Source organism: Pelophylax lessonae, assembly GCF_965119305.1.
Source record: "Pelophylax lessonae genome assembly, chromosome: 9".
Classification (NCBI taxonomy): Eukaryota; Metazoa; Chordata; class Amphibia; order Anura; family Ranidae; genus Pelophylax; species Pelophylax lessonae.
The window spans coordinates 28,163,826-28,185,696 of NC_138776.1; the positions used below are offsets into that span (position 1 = coordinate 28,163,826).

General features: G+C 46.7%; 1 protein-coding gene across 1 annotated transcript in view; it reads right to left on the reverse strand.

The window, feature by feature from the left end:
- LOC309563128 (killer cell lectin-like receptor subfamily G member 1) overlaps positions 1-21,871 on the reverse strand; it is a 1,237,212-nt gene that overhangs the window by 608,821 nt on the left and 606,520 nt on the right. The window lies entirely within an intron of this gene.

Genomic DNA, 21,871 nt, shown 5'->3' on the forward strand with positions numbered 1-21,871 from the left:
AAACCTTTGGGGATCAGTTAAATTGGGGGATAGTCTGTGTTGGTACGTGTGAGATCCACCTTTCCAAGTTTTTGGGGTTCATCTTATACTTCTGAAGATTTGAGGGTGCTGCCAGTTCCATGCTCCTCCTACTCCTCATCCTGCCTTTAGGGGTACAAACAATAGTAATTGGGGCCTAGTGTGCTTCTGTACGTGTGAGATACATACACTTTTTTTGATCTTATTTCCTATTCCGCTATTCAATAAAAACCTTTGGGGATCAATTAAATTGCGGGATAGTCTGTGTTGGTACATGTGAGATCCACCTTTCCAAGTTTTTGGGGTTCATCTCATACTTCTGAAGATTTGAGGGTGCTGCCTGTTCCATACTCCTCCTACTCCTCATCCATCCTTTTAGGGGTACAAACAATAGTAATTGGGGCCTAGTGTGGTTGTGTACGTGTGAGATACATACACTTTTTTTGATCATATTTCCTATTCCGCTATTCAATAAAAACCTTTGGGGATCAATTAAATTGCGGGATAGTCTGTGTTGGTACGTGTGAGATCCACCTTTCCAAGTTTTTGAGGTTCATCTCATACTTCTGAAGATTTGAGGGTGCTGCCTGTTCCATACTCCTCCTACTCCTCTTTCTGCCTTTAGGGGTACAAACAATAGTAATTGGGGCCTAGTGTGGTTGTGTACGTGTGAGATATATACACTTTTTTTATCATATTTCCTATTCCGCTATTCAATAAAAACCTTTGGGGATCAATTAAATTGCGGGATAGTCTGTGTTGGTACGTGTGAGATCCACCTTTCCAAGTTTTTGGGGTTCATCTCATACTTCTGAAGATTTGAGGGTGCGGCCTGTTCCATACTCCTCCTACTCCTCATCCATCCTTTTAGGGGTACAAACAATAGTAATTGGGGCCTAGTGTGGTTGTGTACGTGTGATATACATACACTTTTTTTTTAATCATATTTTCTATTCCGCTATTTAATCAAAACCTTTGGGTATAAACAATTAAATTGCGTGATAGTCTGTGTCGGTACGTGTGAGATACACCTTTCCAATTTTTGGGGCGCATCTCATACTGCCGAGGATTTGAGGGTGCTTCAGTCTGCCTCCTGCCTGCTCCTCCTACTCCTCTTCCTCATCCTGCCTTTAGGGTAGAAAAAATTGTAAATGGCGGGGCCTATTCTGTGTTTGTACGTGTGAGATACACCGTATTATAAAATTTTTCCTATTCCGCTATTCAATATACACCCTTTTGGAGTGTAAAAAATTAAATTACGGCATAGTCTGTATCGGTACGTGTGAGATACACCTTTTAAATTAGTTTGGCGCATCTCCTTCCCCCGCCAAGGATTGCAGGGCGCTTCAGTTTGCCTCCTGTTCCCAACTCCTCCTACTCCTCTTCCTCATCCTCCCTTTAGGGTACAAAAAAATTTAATCGGGCCCAGTCTGTGTTTGTACGTGTGAGATACACAGTTTTTTATCCTATTCCGCTATTCAATATACACCCTTTTGGTGTAAAAAACATTAAATTGCGGCATAGTTTGCATATTTGACTGTGAGATACACCCGTGCGATATTGTTGTTGTTTTGTTCCGCTATTTAATAAACACCTTTCTAGGGCAAGATCTTAAATTACAGAAATATGAGGAGACCGTCAAATAAGGGCCATGGCCTGGGTCGTGGTGCTGCTGGTAGAGCTCCTGTTGCAAGGAGAGGACGTGGTCGATCTGTGCCAGCTACACGCACAAGTGAAACACCTTCCTCAAGTGTGAGTAGGCGACAGAACCTGCATCAGTATTTGGTAGGGCATCATACGCCTCTAGAAGTTATGAGGCCAGAACACAGAGAGGCGATAGTAGATTGGTTTGCTGCTGACAGTGCCTCCAGTTCCTTCACATTGTCTCCCACCCAGTCTACTGCAGAAAGGTCAGAGTTGGCACCTGCAGCCGATGTCCAACCGTCTTTCACCTCACCCCCTTGCAAATCAGACAAGCAGTCTGAGCCCCAAGCCATACAGCAGTCTCTTATTCTTTTTGAGGACTCTGTCAGCAGGGTTTCCCAGGGCCATCCACCTAGCCCTGCCCCAGAAGTGGAAGAGATTGAGTGCAGCGATGGCCAACCACTTATTTCTCAAGATGAGTACATGAAAGGACCATCGCAGCACGTCTCCGATGATGACGAAACGCAGGTGCCAACTGCTGCGGCGTTCAGAATTGTGGAGACCGACAAGGAGGGAAGGGGTGAAGACTGGGTGGAAGATGATGTGGAGGACGATGAGGTCCTCGACCCCACATGGAATGAACGTCATGCAGGTGACCTGAGTAGTTTGGAGGAAGAGGCGGTGGTCGCACAGAGCCACCAGCACAGCAGAAGAGGGAGCAGGGTGCAGAAGCGGAGCGGCCGTGCCCTAGACACTACGCCTGCTACTGCCCAACGCAGCAAGGGAACAAGCGCACCAAAGTCAGCTCAAAGGAGTTCTCTAGCGTGGAAGTTCTTTAGAAAATGTGCTGATGACAGGACACGAGTGGTTTGCACCCTGTGCAATCAGAGCCTGAAGCGAGGCATAAACCTTCTCAACCTGAGCACAACCTGCATGATCAGGCATCTAAGTGCAAAGCACGAGCTGCAGTGGAGTACACACCTTCAAAACCAAGAAACGTCTCTGGCTCATCCTGCTTCCTCTTCTGCTGCAGTCTCGGCCGCTCCAGCCACATCTGTAGTGATACCGGCACCTGCCACCCCACAAACAGAGGATCTGTCAGCAACACCACCACCTGGGTCACCAACCATCTCCACAATGTCCCGTGGAAGCGTTCAGCTTTCCCTCTCCCAAACACTTGAGAGGAAGAGGAAGTACCCCCTACCCACCCGCGATCCCTGGCCCTGAATGCCAGCATTTCAAAATTATTGGCCTTTGAAATGCTGTCATTCCGTCTGGTGGAGACGCACAGTTTTAAAAACCTTATGTCGTGGCTGTCCCACAGTACGTCGTGCCCAGCCGCCACTACTTTTCCAGGCAAGCCATCCCTTCCCTGCACAACCAAGTGGGGGAAAAAATCAGGTGTGCACTGCGCAACGCCATCTGTGCCAAGGTCCACCTAACTACCGATACGTGGACCAGTAAGCACGGTCAGGGGCGTTATATCTCCCGGCACACTGGGTAAATGCAGTGGCGGATGGGCCTGAGGCGGATAGCAATTTGGCGCATGTCCTTCCACCACCGAGGATTGCAGGGCGCTTCAGTTTGCCTCCTGTTCCTAACTCCTCCTACTCCGCTTCCTCATCCTCTACCGCCTCCTCATCCGCACAGCGTAAAACCTTCACCACCAACTTCAGCACGGCCAGGGGTAAACGACAGCAGGCAGTTTTACAACTTGCCTGTTTGGGGGACAAACCACACACCGCGCAGGAGTTGTGGAGGAGCATGGAACAGCAGACAAATGAGTGGTTGCTGCCAGCGAGCCTCAAGCCCAGCCTGGTGGTGTGCGATAACGGGCGAAATCTCATAGCAGCTCTGGGCCTAGCCAGTTTGACGCACATCCCTTGCCTGGCGCATGTGCTGAATTTGGTGGTGCAGAGGTTCCTTAAAAACTACCCCGATATGTCAGAGCTGCTGCAGAAAGTGCGGGCCGTCTGTGCGCACTTTTGGCGTTCTCACCCTGCTGCTGCTCGCCTGTCAGCGCTGCAGCATAACTTTGGCCTTCCCGCTCACCGCCTCATATGTGACGTGCCCACAAGGTGGAACTCCACCTTGCACATGCTGCAAAGACTGTGCGAGCAGCAGCAGGCCATAGTGGAGTTTCAGCTGCAGCACGCACGCGTGAGTCGCTCTGCGGAACAGCACCACTTCACCACCAATAACTGGGCCTCCATGCGAGACCTGTGTGCCTTGTTGCGCTGTTTTGAGTACTCCACCAACATGGCCAGTGGCAATGACGCCGTTCTCAGCTTAACTATCCCACTTCTATGCCTCCTTGAAAAAACAATTCGGGTGATGATGGAAGAGGATGTGACACAGGATGAGGAGGAGGAGGAGGAGGAGGATGAAGAGGTAACATTTCCAAGGCTTTCAGGGCAGTCATTCACAAGGGGCTCCGAGGGTGGGTTCCTGCACACACAAACGCCAGGGACACAATTGTCCAGCAGGAGCACAGTTCTGGAGGATGAGGAGGATGAGGAGGAGGAGCTGGAGGAGGAGATGGAACCATGTTCACAGCAGGGTGGCACCCAGGCCAGCTCATGGCCATCACTGGTGCGTGGCTGGGGGGATACAGAGGACACGGACGATACACCTCCCACAGAGGACAGCCTTTCGTTGCCTCTGGGTAGCCTGGCACACATGAGCGATTACATGCTGCAGTGTGTCCACAATGACCGTCGAGTTGCCCACATTCTAACTTGTGCTGATTACTCTGTGGCCACGCTGCTGGATCCCCGTTACAAGGACAACGTACCGTCCTTAATTCACTCACTGGAGCGCGATCGCAAGATGCGCGAGTACAAGCGCACGCTGGTAGACGCGATGCTGCTGGCATTCCCACCTGACAGCGGGGCCACAGTGGAAGCACAAGGCAGAGGAGGAGGAGGAGGAAGAGGTCGCCAACGCAACCAGGGCACCGCCAGCACCTCAGAAGGCAGGGTTAGCATGGCCGAAATGTGGAAAAGCTTTGTCAGCACGCCACAACAAACAGCAGCACCAGCAGCTCAGATGGAACGTCTTAACAGGAGGCAGCATTTTACCAACATGGTGGAGCAGTATGTGTGCACACGCCTACATGTAGTGAATGACGGGTCTGCCCCCTTCAACTTCTGGGTCTCCAAATTGGGCACATGGCCTGAGCTTGCCCTTTACGCCTTGGAGGTGCTGGCGTGCCCTGCAGCCAGTGTATTATCTGAACGGGTATTTAGCACGGCTGGGGGGCGTTATAACAGACAAGCGCAGCCGCCTGTCCAGAGACAATGTGGACAAGCTCACGTTCATTAAAATGAACCAGGCATGGATCCCACGGGACTTTTCCATACCTTGTGCAGAATAGCGATGGATACCGACCTTACCCACCCATTGTTCCATTTTTGCTCTTTCTCACTCTTTTGGGGTGTACCCTCATTTAAAATTTGTGAAAAGAAGCAGTGTTGGCTACCTCGTCCTCCTCCTCAGGGCCAGATTAACGTAGGGGCTATTGGAGCTGCAGCTCCAGGCCCCTACCTTTTATATAGGCCCCGGGTTGGCCATATTCACTGTTACCGCTCTTCTGTCACTTGTAAACACAGAAGTCTGGCTTCTATGCTCGCTTCCCCAGGCAGCTCCCTCAGAACCTCCCCACACAGCACGAAGGCCGGACAAGGAGGGACAGTTGCCGATGCATGAATGTGTTTATGGGCTTCAGAGACAGCATCCCATGTTGAATTAGGCATGCATGGCTGCACCCTTCCTCCTCTGGGTGCATGCCAAGGCACGGCCCTTAAGGCCCTTCAAAATCCTCAGCACCAAGCCCATGATGCTCTTAATCCGGCCCTGGTCCTCCTCCACCGCCGCTTCCACCTACACCGCCCATAGGTGTGCGCAGCCTATTGCATTAGGGTGTGCACCCCAAAGTTGAAATACACATGCATGTGTTTGCCTACATGTACATGGCCCCGATACATTACTCTCCCTGCTGGCAAAGAGAAATAGAGCAGAGCAGGTCCGAGGGAGATCTTTCCCATCTCCTCACTGGCAAACAGAGTGATAATGCTATGTGCCCTAGGTGATTAGGGTGTGCCCAGGCACACCCAGCACACCCTGTGTGCACGCCTATGACACCGCCACATCCACCACCACCTCAACCTCCCTCCTACTCCATATGGGCCTCGTCCTTCAGAGATGAAGAACATTGTTTTATTTTTCTGTTTTTTTTGTTGTTTTAAGTTATTTCCCTATCCACATTTGTTTGCAGAGCACTTGCCATGCTCTTAATTACGTTTTGCTGCCATTTGCAGCACTCTAGCCCTTTCCTTTGGTTTTTTAGAGCCATTTTAGTGCCTGAAAGTTCAGGTCCCCATTGACTTCAATGGGGTTCGGTGTCCGGGAAAAGTTCGGCAAAAGTCCGGGACACAGACCCGGACTTTTTTTGAAAGTTCGGCCGAACCCGCCGAGCACGGACATCCAGGTGTCCGCTCTACTCTAGTCATTACTCTTCGGGTTAGGCCTAGATGAGGTTCTGACCAGGTCCTCAGAGAGGGGGGAAGAAGTTTCCTGCCAAACCCGGAAGGGATAGGGGCAGAACATTTTTTTGTGGCCCCCCCAGGGCAAAGGCAGCAAAAATCCAGAAAATAACCTTCTAGAAGATGGCGCTTTGGAAGAGGGAGACAAAGAAATAATTTGGTATTTCCCTCAGCCGGCACAAGAGATAATAAGTGACACCAGGATCAAAGTGGGGGGCAGACTAAGCCAATTTTTGCCCCAATGGGAAGAAATTGCAGTGACCCCTTATATCCACTCCCTCATAAAAAAGGGTTATCACCTGCAGTTTACATCATTGCCCCCCCAACGATACCTCTTACACATCCTCCTATGGAGGTTCCAAAAAGGGAAGCCCTGTTACAGGGGATCTAGAATCTGGCAGAGCAGTTAGTGATAGTCCCTGTACTCTTCCAAGGCTTTTACTCCCATGTCGCCTCATAATTAACCTAAAAAACTTGAACAAGTTTCTACTTTACAAAAAGTTTTCAATGGAAACTATTTATTCAGTACGCAAAAAAAAACTACTGAAATATGTGTTCATGACTACCCTGGATCTCAGAGATGCATACCTGCATGTTCCTATTCATCAGGAACACCAGGCCTTTCTGAGATTTGCGGTAGTTACCAAACAGGGAACAGCACACTGGCAGTTCAGGGCACTTCCCATTGGGTTAGCAGCCAGCCCAAAAAAAATGTAATTAAACTCTAGCAGATGCAGTGGCCCATCTCCATCTCCAGGGTATAGCCTTAATTCCCTATCTTGACGATCTGCTCTTTTTAGGCACAACAGCAGACCAGGTAAACTCAGACACTCAGCAGGTCATAAAATTCTTACAAAAACTAGGCTGGCTAATCAGCCTAGAAAACTCTTCTCTGGAACCAACCCAGGTGAAAACCTATCTGGGGTACCTTATAGACTCAAAGGTACAAAGGCTCTTTCTTCTGCCGGAAAAAGTAAAAAAAGGGTCTGTGCTATCTGAACTCTCAAAAGCACACCCTCTTGTTCCAGGAGAGAAATCCTAAGGGTCCTAGGACTGATGTCAGCCAGCCTCCCAGCGGTTGTCTGGGCTCAGCTCAACTCAAGAGACCTTCAGTTCTTCCACCTGTCCTCCTGGGACAGGAAGATGGAGTCATTAGATGAGACTGTCAACCTCACCCCTCAAGTCCAGGAGTCACTGGAGTGGTGGTTAAACCCAAACAATTTGGGGAGAGGCAGACCATGGGGTCAATGGAACCCTGTAAAAATCACCATGGACGTGAGCACCTGGGGATGGGGGGCTCACCTAGAAGGGGCCCAAGCTCAAGGGATCTGGAACAAACAAGTAGCCCAGGCCTCATCCAACTTCAGGGAGTTGAAAGCAGTGGGAGAAGCACTAAAAGCATTCAAAAGCTCTGTTCTAGGCAGGGAAGTTCAGATCCTGTCTGACAACACTACAGCAGTGGTCTATATAAATCGCCAAGGGGGTACCAGGTCAAATTCCCTCTTAGCATTGAACAAGGAAATTTTTGAGCCGAAGGGATGGTAATCTCCCTGATGGCCGTTCACATAAGAGGGAGAAACAACTGACAAGCAGACTTCCTCAGTCGTCACCCCACAGAAAGAAAGTGGGAACTAAATCCCAAAAATTTTCCAGTTGTTGGTCCAAAGGTTTGGGCACCCGGAGATAGATTTATATGCCTCCCTGCAAAACAGGAAAGTAAAAAGATTATTTTCCCTTACACAGGAGAAAGAGATGTTGGGCCTGGACGCCTTGACCCAAGCCTGGCAGTTCAAGCTGGCTTATGCCTTTCCTTCCCTGGCCCTAATCCCCAGAACTCTACAGAAGCTAAGTCGGTCCCCGGGCCTGCGCCTTATCCTAATTGCCCCTTGGTGGCCAAAGAGAGCATGGTTTGTAACTCTGAAAGCCATGTCAGTAGCTCCCTCCTGTGAGCTCCCGAATCTCCCAGACCTGCTGTCACAGGGTCGGTTGTATATCCCAAACCGGAATTTTTCTATCTGACAGCTTGGTTAGTGAGTGCCAGATCCTAAAGATGAAGGGTTGCTCAGACAGAGTGGTAGACACTCTCTTACTGAGCAGAAAACCAGTCACTAGAAATATATATTTTAAAGTTTGGAAAAAATTTGTACCTGGCGTAGGCAGAGAAAGGACGCCTGCACCTCTATTCCTATGGTCTTGGAATTTTTACAAGATGGAGTAGATAAGGGTGCGGCAACTAACACCCTTAGGGTACCAATAGCAGCTCTTTCAGTATTTTTGGATGCAAGTCTGGCAAAAGAGCTGTTGGTCAAAAGATTTTTGTTGGCTAGGGAATGGGCTACCCCTGTTGTGAGAAACAGGTTCCCTCCCTGGGACCTGACGAGGGTTCTAGAGGCATTATCTAGTAACCCTTTCGAGCCTATAAAAGAGGTTTAAGTTTTTATCACTTAAATTAGCCTTCCTGCTAGCCATCACGTCAGCCAGAAGAGTAGAAGATCTACAAGGTCTATCTATAAAAGAACCCTTTATGGTAATTTTTCCAGACAGGATTGTCCTTAGACCAGATCCTTTGTATTTGCCCAAGGTTGCATCATCCTTTCACAGAGGACAGGAAATACATTTACCATCCTTTTGTGACAACCCCAAAAATGAAAAGGAAAAGAAATATCACGGTCTTGATGTTAGAAGGTGGCTTCTCACCTATCTAGAGAGGACCAAACATTTTAGAAGGTCAAATCATCTTCTGGTCCTCCTATTCTGGACCCAGAAAGGGACTGCAGGCCTAAAAAACTTCAGTCTCTAGGTGGATTAGAAAAGCAATTACCATGTCTTATAAGGTCTCAGGTGTTCCTGCACCAGCAAAACTAAAAGCACACTCAACAAGGGCCCTGGCAACATCCTGGGCTGAAAAAGCTGGAGCATCCTGGGAACAGATCCACAGTGCAGCCACCTGGTCCAGTCATGACACGTTCCTGCAACATTACCGTGTAGAAGTGCTGTCTCAACAAGACCTAGCCTTTGGCCGAAAGGTCTTACAGGCAGTGGTCCCACCCTAAGGTAGGCCTATGGGTAATCTATTATCCTCTCATACGTTGGCCGTCCTGGAAGGTGAGGTGAGAAAACCTACCGTTAGTAGACTGGTAACGGTGTTTCTACTAACCTTCCAGGATGGCCGGCCTACTTCCTGCCCTGGTTTATGGGTGTGGTAAGAATGCATAACATTGGTGGTAAGTACCTATAAAATTGTAAGAACACTTCCCTTAGAATTGGTTGTGGAAGATACTCTTTTACAACTGAGGGACAAGGGGAAGGGTGGGGCCTTTTAACAAATTGTACATGGATTGTGTTTCCGGTAGGGAGGAGCCTATCATCTCTCATACGTTGGCCATCCTGGAAGGTTCGTAGAAACACCGTTGTGTGTTGCATCAGCCAAAAGAAGTGGTTGGAGGCTGGTACTTGTTTTAATGCATTTGTTGGCCCAGCTATAGGTGGAGGTTGGAGGCTGGTAATTTTCTTAGGCATGCTGTGGACTTGCTATAGGGGAGGTTGGAGGCAAGTATTTTTATATTTTAGGCAGGGCCGGTGCAAGGATTTTTGACGCCCTAGGCGAAACCTCATTTTGCCGCCCCCCTGGCACCGCCCCTGGCACCGCCCCCTTGACTAAACTCAGGGCCGGTGCTAGACTATATTGCGCCTAGGCAAGATCAGCTGTTTGCCCCCCCCAAGAAAAAAACAGTACAACTAAATGATCTAAATTAGGCATAAATGGGGAGGGCAACCTGTTAGTCTGTTAGTGTTTTTTGTTTTGTTTTTATAATGGCACTTTTTTTGGATTATTTTACTGTGTGCCATCAGAAAGAGGGGGGTGAGACTTGGTGAGGACAGCCAGTCAGTGAGCATTGTACGGTGAGGACAGCCAGTCAGTGAGCATTGTACGGTGAGGACAGCCAGTCAGTGAGCATTGTACGGTGAGGACAGCCAGTCAGTGAGCATTGTACGGTGAGGACAGCCAGTATTGTATGGTGAGGACAGCCAGTCAGTGAGCATTGTATGGTGAGGACAGTCAGTCAGTGAGCATTGTACGGTGAGGACAGTCAGTCAGTGAGCATTGTACGGTGAGGACAGCCAGTATTGTATGGTGAGGACGGCCAGTCAGTGAGCATTGTATGGTGAGGATGGCCAGTCAGTGAGCATTGTATGGTGAGGATGGCCAGTCAGTGAGCATTGTACGGTGAGTCAGTCATGTGCAGGCGTGATGTCATTGCACAGCAGCCAATCAGATGGCTGCAGCATGTGAACCTGAAAATAACACTGGCAGAAAAGCTTCGTTCTAAGGTAAGTATATCATAATGTGCTAGTATGCAATGCATACTAGCACATTATGCATGGTCTTGCAGGGGATTTAAAAGAAAAAAAGTGTGGTTTACTAACGCTTTAAGAGTTCAGAAAAGGAAATAACTAAAAAGAAAACATCCTAACATTGCATCAAGGGAAGGGATTCCTGGGTGACCTCTACATTAGTGAAGTGTTGGACATTACTGGAGGAGCTCCTTACTTTACAAGTGCATCTGAAGTTCTAAAACTTAGTCCAGTCCTTCTTCCAGTAGACAGGCAGTAACTCTGCAGCCCCCTGAACGCCCCTTTTTCTGGTGCCGAACAGCAGCCTGCTCTTCTTATTTCCCATCTGCTCTACCAGAGCCAGACTGTCACAAGCAGGAGATCGGGTCGGGAGCAGAGGAGACACAGCCCCCACCTGCAGAGAGGCGGGACTCTGCAGACTACGATCACCAATAGGCTAGCCCCACTGCCTGCACATGACTTCTACCACATGAGCATAAATCATAATGATCACAGGACGCTCACCGAGTCGCCGCCCATTGCTGAGCTCAGACAACCGAGGCAGCTTAGAGAGCGGCGATCGGAGCACAGTGAGGAGATGGTGTCATGTCCAGCAGTGTGTATATAAGAACGGGCAGACAGGCGGCCAGTTAGCCGCCCCTGGCTGATGGGCGCTCTAGGCAGGCGCCTACCTCGCCTATAGGTAGCACCGGCCCTGATTTTAGGTGTGTGTTGGACCAGCTATAGGGTTGTTGGGGACTGGAACTTTTATGAGGCATGTGTTGGGCTGTCCACTGCATATCCCTCATAACACTGCATATACCTTGATACACTGAATATATACACTGAATATACAGTATTTTTCTTTCTAAGTGAGTGTTTGATCAGCCAAAAGAAGAGGTGGCAGGCTGGTACTTCTCATAGGCGTGTGTTTGGATTGGCTATAGGGGAGGTTAGAGGCCAGTATTTTTCTTTTTAGGTGAGTGTTGGATCAGCCAAAAGAAGAGGTTGACGGCTGGTACTTTTCTTAGGCATGTATTGGACTGGCTATAGGGAAAGTTAGAGGCCAGTATTTTTCTTTTTAGGTGAGTGTTGGATCGTCCAAAAGACGCGGATGGAGGTTTGTACTTTTCTTAGGCGTTTGTTGGACTGGCTATAGGGGAGTGTTGGATTGGCCAAAAGAAGAGGTTGGAAACTGGTACTTGTCTAAGGCGTGTGTTGGACTGGCTATAGGGGAGGTTGGAGGCCAGTATTTTTCTTTCGTGGTGAGGATTGGATCAGCCAAAAGAAGAGGTTGAAAACTGGTACTTCTCTTAGGCATGTGTTGGACTGGCTATAGGCAAGGTTGGAGGTTAGTATTGTTCTTTTTAGATGAGTGTTAGATCGGACAAAAGAAGAGGTTGGAGGCTGCTACTTTTCTTAGGCATGTATTGGACTGGCTATAGGGCAGGTTGGAGGCCAGAATTTTTCTTTCTAGGGAAATGTTGGATTGGCCAAAAGAAGAGGTTGGAGGCTTGTACTTTTCTTAGGTGTGTTGGACTGGCTATAGGGGAGGTTGGAAGCCAGTATTTTTCTTTTTAGATGAGTGTAAAATCGGGCAAAAAAGAGGTTGGAGGCATATACTTTGACATGTTTTGGACTGGCTATAGGGGAGGTTGGAGGCCAGTATTTTTCTTTTAAGATGAGTGTAAAATCTGGCAACAGAAGGTTGGAGGCTTATAATTTTCCTAGGCCTGTGTTAGATTGGGTACAGGTGAGGTTGGAGGCCAGTATTTTTCTTTCTAGGTGTGTGTTGGATTGGCCAAAAGAAGAGGTTGGATGCTGCTACTTTTCTTAGGCATGTGTTGGACTGGCTATATAGCAGGTTGGAGGCCAGTATTTTTCTTTATAGGTAAATGTTGGATTGGACAAAAGAAGAGGTTGGAGGCTTGTACTTGTGCCTGTGTTGTACTGACTATAGGGGAGGTTGGATGCCAGTATTTTTCTTTTTAGGTGAGTGTTGGATTGGCCAAAAGAAGAGGTTGGAGGCTTGTACTTTTCTTTGGCGTGTGTTGGGCTGGCTATAGAGGAGAATTGAGGCCAGTATTTCTCTTATGTCCTCTGACAGTCGCCGCCTATTCATACAGTCTTCATGATTGGGTATTGGCCTTCTCCGCAGGAGCAAGCTAGGCAGTAATTTTGTTAATACAACAAACATTAACATATAGACACACCCACAGGGGGCCGTCCCTTTGGCCAATATCCTCCAGCCAGTAACACTCTATTCCAGTTCTTTGCTGCCTAGCATCAGGAGTAGGCTAGGTTTTCTCTGCTGGGACCTAGTGTCTCAGTTTTTTTCTTTCTGTTTCTTTCTAAAAAGTGATTTTTCTTTTAAAATTAGCTTTTTATTTTTCTCCTCTATGCTAGTTATTCAGAATTTGGAGGACTACAAGCATCAGCAGAACTGGCCCTTGCACTGGTTAATATAGAACCTTATGGAGTCCCAGTCTGCCATCAAGCGTCGCAGGCTTTTGGTACGCCCAGACCTCCCAACGACAGTGCCCCTGGAAGTGGGGACGAGCCTGCAAAGTTTTCCTATTTTCGCTGGGATGTCTCAACTTTGGAACGCCCGGGTGTTGCTAGCATCCTTCCTGGCTAATGGCATCCCCACCCAGAATGGGAGGTCTCCCATGTCTGAGCGGTGCCCACATTCGCTGGATGGTGAGTACTATTACCCCTCTGTCCCTGGGAACAGGTTTTGATGGGGTACTGAGTGGGCCCACTCTAGGGATGGTGGTACATGTAAAGTTTTCTGTAATATCCCCCTCATGGCCGTGGGATGGCCCCTGTGTCTTTCCTTCCCTGCTTCTGCAGGGGTGCTCCTGTGGTACAGACCACCATGCAGGGGGGGCTTTCTTCTCCTCGGGGGTGCTTTGTGCAGATGTTGTGTGAGGTTTGAGGCCAGTATTTTTTATATTTTAGGCGTGTGTTGGACCTGCTACAGTATTTGGAGGTTGGGGGCTTGAATTTTTATTAGGCGTGTGTTGGACTGGCTATAGGGGAGGTTGGAGGCCAGTAGTTTTCTTTTTAGGCGAGTGATGGATCAGCCAAAAGAAGTGGTTGGAGGCTCGTACTTGTTTTAATGCATTTTTTGACCCAGCTATAGATGGAGGTTGGAGGCTGGTATTTTTCTTAGGTGTGCGATGGACTGGCTATAGGGGAGGTTGGAGGCCAGTATTTTTATATTTTAGGTGTGTTGGACCAGCTGTACGGTGGTTGAAGACTGATACTTTTACTAGGCGTGTGATGGACTAGCTATAGGGGAGGTTAGAGGCCAGTATCTTTCTTTTAGGTTAGTGTTGGATAAGCTAAAGAAGAGGTTGGAGGCTGCTACTTGTTTTCAGGCATTTGTTGGATCAGCTATAGGTGGAGGTTGGAGGCTGGTACTTTTCTTAGAGAAACACATTACCAGTCCCTGCGCAGATCCTGGAGATTAATTCTCAAGCTGGGGAACCTTGTAGTTTGGCCAGTGGTGAAACACATGAGTGAAAGTGTGGCAGCTCTCTTAACCCTCCATGGGATATGAGGCAGAGAAACTAGGCAGAAAACAAAAGAAAGAGAGCGCACACCGCCCTAGTGTAACACCATTTAATGAAAATAATTAGAGCCATAAAAACAGGTACTCACAAACAAGTATAGTGTCATGCATGGAAATGATATCCCCTGATCTGATGTGTGTAGGGTACTCTCCTCCTTGCTGGCGGCTCAGCTGTTCGTTCCCGCACTGATAAGTGGATAATGTCCAGCTAAGGCAACCACCTTGGATGACTCAAGGTAGCTCAATGCGGTGCGCCTGCACACGGTCCAGCTGCTCGCTGCACGCTCTGCAAGAGCCGGATACTGTAGCCGACAGTGCGGTTACACAGAGAGGAGATCCCCGATCAGGACCCAGGACATGACATTCATGGGGTTGCTAAAGACAATGTTTCGGAGGCGTGGCCTCCTTCTTCAGGTCTCAACACCCCAAACAATCTTATGCCCTCATATATATATATTTAGTAATATCTTCATATTACTATATATATATGAGGGCATAAGATTAGGCATATATATGAGGGCATAAGATACTGACCTCCAACCAGGGGCGTGCAAAGGGGTTGGTGAGACCGGCGCCCACCAGAGGTGCAGGTAGAGGGGGAGCGCAAAAATCAATAGGCAGTATTGGAAAGTGATTTTTACACTGCCTTGCTAAGCCTGCGCCTCTGATGCCCCCAGGCAGCATATAGCCCCATCAAGGAATTGCACAGTACCAAGGATGGCGCTAACTTCAAGTCAGCGCAATGCCACTCACCCTGCCTCTTTGTGCCGGCCCAAGCGTGCTATTGGTCCTCCCCCTCACCCAGGAACTCTCAATGGTAGATATTGTCAGAAAAGGGGGCTGGCTATTGGGGAGGTTGGAGGCAAGTATTGTGATATTTTAGGTGTGTGATGGACCAGCTCTAGAGTGGATGGAGGCTGGTACATTTAATAGGCGTGTGTTGGGCTGTGCACTGAATATCCCTCCATACACTGCATCTCACTAGTGATGTCGCAAACCTAAAATTTGCCGTTTGCGAATGGCGAACGCGAACATCCGTAAATGTTCGCGAGCCGGGCAACCGCCATAGACTTCAATAGGCAGGCGAATTTTAAAACCCACAGGGACTCTTTCTGGCCACAATAGTGATGGAAAAGTTGTTTCAAGGGGACTAACACCTGGACTGTGGCATGCCGGAGGGGGATCCATGGCAAAACTCCCATGGAAAATTACGTAGTTGATGCAGAGTCGGTTTTAATCCATAAAGGGCATAAATCACCTAACATTCCTAAATTGTTTGGAATAACGTTCTTTAAAAACATCCAGTGTGTGTATACGATCAGGTATGATGTTGTATCAATCAGGTAGTGTAAGGGTTACGCCCGCTTCACAGTGACAGACCAAACTCTGACAGACCCAACTCCCCATTTAACGCACCGCAAACAACCGCAAACAGACCAGAACCGACCAAAATGGGACAGAAACTGGGCTTTAAGGGTTAGGGTTATGGCATAGGGTTTAACATTAAGGTTAGGGTCAGACCTAGGGCTAGGGTTAGAGTTAGGGTTAGAATTAGGGTTAGGGCTAGGGTTAGGGTTATTTTTAGTGCTTAGGGTTAGAGGGTTAGGGTTAAAGGGTTAGGGGTAGGGTTAGAATTTAGGGTCAGGGATTTAGGGCTAGGCTTAGGGGGGTTAGGGTTAGATAGAGTTTGTTTTAAGGTTGGATAGGGTTTGGGGTTTGGGTTAGAGTTTAGGGTTTGGGTTAAAGGTTAGGGTTAAGGGCTAAGGGTTAGGGTTATGGCTTAGGGTTAGCATTAGGGTTAGGGTCAGGCCGAGAGCTAGGGTTAGAGTTAGGATTAGCATTAGGGTTAGGGCTATGGTTTCGGCTAGGGTTAGGGTTCTTTTAGTGCTAGGTTTAGAGGGTTACGGTTAGGGTTAGAGGGTTAGGGTTAGAATTAGGGCTAGGGTTATTTTTAGGGCTAGGGTTAGGGTTAGAGGGTTAGGGTTAGGGGGTTAGGTTTAGAGGGTTAGGGTTAAGGTTAGATACTTAGGGTTAGAGCATTAGGATTAGGGTTAGGGTTATGGTTCGAGGGTTAGGGTTATGGCTTAGGGTTAGGGATAGATACTTATGGTTAGGGTTAGGGTTAGATACTTACGGTTAGGGTTAGAGTTAGGGATAGGGTTAGATACTTAGGGTTAGGGTTAGAGTGTTAGGATTAGGGTTAGGGTAAGGGTTAGGGTTAGAGGGTTAGGGTGTTACAGTTAGATTTATGGTTATAGTTAGAGGGTTAGGGTTGGGGTTAGAGGGTTAGGGTTATAGTTTAGGGTTAGGGTTGGGGTTAAGGTTAGGGTTAGTGGTTAAGGTTAGTGGTTAGGGTTAGGGGTTAAGGTTAGGGGTTAGTGGTTAGGGTTAGGGTTGGGTGAGGTTTGGGTTAGGGCTTGTCTAGGGCTAGGATTGGGGGTTAGGGTTAGATACATAGGGTTAAGGTTAGATACCTAGGGTTGGAAGATAGAAAAGAAAGAAATTTTGGACTTTATTGGCACCGGTATTTAAAATGTATATTTTATTGAAAAAGTCACAAGAGAATATTTAAAACAAAGACAAAAAAGAAATATACAGAAATAATACACATACAATTTACATACAATAAAATCAGGCGGCAAAACCTCAAAACCATGTGCAAATGAAATCGCACAACCTACTAGGTAAATATAGTTGTAACAACAATCACGTATATCACAGAGTAACCTGTATTCATAAGGCGGCCATAGAGAGGGATGGTGACCGTCTCCAAAGGTCATCTGTACAATATGAGTGAACAGATATTGAGTTAAATCTCTGTTGCCCTACATGTTTCGCTTAACATAGTAAGCTTCTTCTGGAGCACGTGGTATAAGCAAACATCTGAAAGGAGGTTCAGGTGGTAAAACTTTATAATGAGCTGAGCCTGGTAAGCTATAGAGAGTAACGAGGGGGTCGGTACGTTGTGGTTGGAGCAAACTGCCTAATGTATACGCCAAGAATAGCATGGAGATTAGTACGTCATATAACATAGGTCCTGATAGGATTATGGACACCCTGTCATGGACACCCGATAAAACATAATAATAATAGAGGGGCCGGATGGAAGAAGACCCCACGGCCTTCGAATCCAAACAGAGGAAGGCGAGGTGGGTACACCTCATATGCCTGAGACCCCGGTAAGTTAGGCACAGATTTGCTCCAGGTCCAACGACCACACATACACCCCCCCGGATGGGGATACCGCCATGGCGCCATGACTTTTTTTTTTTCTAAAAAGTGTACCTGTGAAGTTTCAGCTCTGTAACATGTCCAGAACCAGAAAAAAAAAGATCATTTTTCAGTAGAGCAGGGATGGTGGGACCCTCCTTTTACAACTATATGATCTTTTTTTCTGGTTCTGGACATGCTACAGAGCTGAAACTTCACGGGTACACTTTTTAGACCCCCCAGACGCTAAATCCAATGACATTTTTTTTTTCAATAATTGTCTCTCTATCAAAAATGAAAATTTTTAAGAATTTTTTTGTGTGATTTAGTTTTTGGGGGGGTCTAAAAGTGTACCTGTGAAGTTTCAGCTCTGTAGCATGTCCAGAACCAGGAAAAAAGATCATTTTTCAGTAGAGCAGGGATGGTGGTACCCTACTTTTACACCTATATGATTTTTTTTTCTGGTTCTGGGCATGCTACAGAGCTGAAACTTCACAGGTACACTTTTTAGACACCCCCCCCCCCCCAGACGATAAATCCAAAGACATTTTTTAAAATTTTTTTTACTTTTTCCAATAATTGGTTCTCTATCAAAAATTACAATTTTTAAGAACTTTTTTGTGTGGTTTAGTGTCTGGGGGGTCTAAAAAGTGTACCTATGAAGTTTCAGCTCTGTAGCGTGTCCTGAACCAGAAAAAAAGATAATTTTTCAGTTGAGCAGGGATGGTGGGACCCTCCTTTTACACCTATATGATCTTTCTTTTCTCGTTCTGGACATGCTACAGAGCTGAAACTTCACAGGTACACTTTTTAGACCCCCCCCCCCGACACGAATCCAAAAAAAGTCATGCCTGCCTCCAAAAATGCCTAATAAATATATAGAAAAAAAATAAATAAAAGCAGACTGATATACCAGCCCTAAAAAGGGCTTTTTGGGGTGCTGTCGGTATGCTGTCCTTACAGCAGGAGTGGACACAGAACACTGGCCTAGCTAATGATTTCCCTATTAATTCAGCAGCAGCACTTTCCCTGCTCAGACTAACACTGCAGCTTCAGAATGAATCTAAGATGGATGCTGCCCTTGATTTTTTATAGGAGGTGGGAGGGTCTGGGAGGGAGGGTATGCTGATTGGCTGGAATGTGTCTGCTGACTGTGAGGTACAGGGTCAAAGTTTGCCTCAATGATGAAGTATAGGGGGCAGACCAAACATCGCATATGTTCGGCCGCAGAGGCGAACGCGAACATGCGAAGTTCGCCGGCAACTGCTCGCCGGCGAACAGTTCGGGACATCTCTACATCTCACCCCTATACACTGCATATCCCTTTATACCAGTGTTCATTTTGGCAGCAAATTTCAATTTAGTTTTAGTCTTAGGACTAAAATGGCATTTTAGTTTTAGTCCCATTTTAGTCTTCTGTAAGTGTTTTAGTTTTAGTTGTATTTAGTCAAATAAAACTCCAGTACATTTTAGTCGACTAAAACATCTTACATTTTAGTCGACTACAACGTCCTACATTTTAGTCGACTAAAACTCATTGTAGTCATCTAAATGGTCATGGTCAGGTCAGAGAGGAGGCCTGTAATGCTGCTGCCTGCAGTCAGTGCAGTGAGTGCACACAGTGCTGCTCAGAGTGCTGGATGGGGGTCTTGGGTTTAAGGGTGGTCTCTGGTCTGACTCTGAACTGAAATTGTTGAACAGGATGGGCCGGTCGGGCCTCAGCGGCCTATATGCACGCACACAGTCCTAGATGGATGGCGGAATTGGATGCCAGTGGTGACTGGTGAGTGGTTTGAGGGGACTCAGGGAGGCAGTAATAGGTGGCCTGGCTGTTAACTCACCGTGGGTGCTCTGCTCTGGATGTGGTGGTGGCCGAGCGCCAGTGCCATGTGATGAGTCGGGCCTGGTGCGTCTGGCTGTAGTGCTGCAGCTGCAGTGCTCTGGTGAGGTCAGGTGACTGGCCTCAAGTTGACTCTCTTGTAGTAGTCCACTCCTCACGTCAGACATCACGGGGCACGCCACGCCAGAAGCCACACAGGCGGAGCTCCATGAAAACCGAAAGTTGAGTAAACGTCCCTGCCTCACATTCTCATTTAGTTTTCATTCGTTAACGAAAACGGATTTGATTTTCGTCATAGTTGTCGTCATTTGATGAAAATGTGCTATACTTTGCATCTCGTTTTCATCAGTTGAAAAATGCCGGTGACGAAAACGTTTTCATTGACGAAATTAACACTGCTGTAAACTCCATTGGCTTTAATGTCATTGCACATATTACCTGAATTTATTACCAACATTAAATATTAGGGAAAAATATAAGAAAAGCCTTTTTCTTAATTGTTTAGTTTTCAGCAGCTTAGTAGATGCTCCTTACTTATACGTATGCGGTGGTGCAATACATGTTTAAACTTTAATGTGCTATTATTACATGCTCTGGATGGAATTGTGTTGCCAATAAAGAAATGGCCAGCAGAGGAGTGTTAATTTTGATGATGTCAATTTTTTATTTAGTTTTAGTTATTATCTTCTGACTAAAATTCCATTTTAGTTTTAGTCGTATTTTAGTCATCTGAATTGTTTTAGTTTTAGTCGTATTTTAGTCGACTAAAATTGTGTTAATTTAGTAGACGAAAATGTTTTAGTCAACGAAATTAACACTGCTTTATAAACTGTTTATCCCTCATAACACTGCATATCCCTCTATACACTGCAGGTTATCCAAGAGGTTGGAGGCTGGAACTTGTTTTTAGGCATTTGTAGGACCAGCCATGGGGGGAGATTGGAGGATGGTACTTTTCTTAGGTGTGTGTTATACTGGCTATAGAGGAGGTGTGAGGCCAGTATTTTTTTTTACTTTAGGTGTGTGTTGTCACGCCACCGGTGACCAGCTCCCACTATTATTTGACACAGCGAGAGCCAATCAGCATGTCTGGCAGACACAATGTCTGCTGGGACCCGTTGATCGTTCCCGAAAGAAGCAGAACGGCGGTTTGCCTATGTAAATAAGGCAGACTGCCGTTCTGTGAACATTGAAGATAGAGATCCTATGTTTCTGCTAAGCAGGAACATGGATCTCTCTCTTCCCACAGCACAAGCACCTCCCCCACATATTAAGAAAGAACTCCCTGGGCACAAATTAAGGCTCCATTCACATCTAGGCATTGTTATTTTTAGAGCCATTTTTGTGGCGTTTTTGCGGCGTTATTGTGCAGGTGTTTTTCTGGCATGATAGTGCAGGCATTTTGAGTTGACAAGTGACCAATGAAAGCGGTAAAATGCCTGTAATCTGCCAAAAAAAGCTCATTTTTTCTTTTTTTTTTAGTGACAGGCATTTTGCGTATGGCGACAGATCGCTCAGATGTGAACAGGGGCCATTGAAATGAATAGGATTTGTTTTTTTGGGCATTTTAATAGGAGCAGAAAATTGCCCAAAAATGCCTAGATGTGAATGGAGCCCTAACCCTTTGATCGCCCCTGATGGTAACCCCTTTCCTGCCAGTGTCATTAGTACAGTAACAGTGCATATTTTTTTGTACTGATCACTGTATTGGTGTCTTCGGTCCCCAAAAAGTGTCACATAGGGCCTGATTCATAGTACGGCGAATTGGCGTTTCGGCGTGATTTTGCGAAGCGGCGATTATTTAAGTCTGAAATTGGCATTCAAAGAACGGCGGGCGGAAAATAGCGCCTAGTGTGAGATTCATTAAGATGCAATATGGTCAGAGCGCGACTTAAAACCACGCCAGCTAAAAGCTCGACTAAAGTTTAGCCAAATTTTCCCCTGTACCCCCAAAAATCCCAAATCACTGTGGAAGGTGTGGAAGTCAATTTGGAGATGACTTGCGTTTAAAAAATCTCAAAAACTGACTTAGAAAGAGAGATATCTGCGAAAGTGTGGAAAGGTTAAACAGCTCCTCCAGCCGCGAGCTGCGAACTCGCGAATGTGCGCATGCGCAACGTCAAATTGGCTCAAAAAATTTCGCCAGCGCGATTTTGGGTCAATTTTTTTTTGAATACCGCTTGCAAATCCGCTGTCTCGCCCATAGAAAATGGCAAAAACCGGCGGAATTGGAAAAACATGCACACTTCCAACAAGGGATCCTTTAGTAAACACCATCACATTCCATACACCTTTCCTGCTAACTCCGAAATCATAGCAGTCAAATCTACAGTGTTTATATAGAACCTCCACATTCTCTGAAAAAACCCACAAAATATTACATTGGGGAATTGGTCGTCAGATAGAAAAAAAATAGATGTAAAACATATTTCAAAGAAAGATTATTAGCATTTCACACATATCAAGGAAATGTCACAATTTTGACAATATTTTATGTGTTTCCAAAGAATGTTTTTAGAAATATATTGCAAATACTACCTTTTCTTCCATATGGGTATGGCCAAGTGTTACCATTTTACTACACATTTAACTGAAGGTATATATATATATATCCCTTATACTTGGCTAATTAGCAAAGTATGCCCAACAAACAAATAGAGCTTTAGCTCACAATATTGCTACATATTGACTTTATGGGGCATC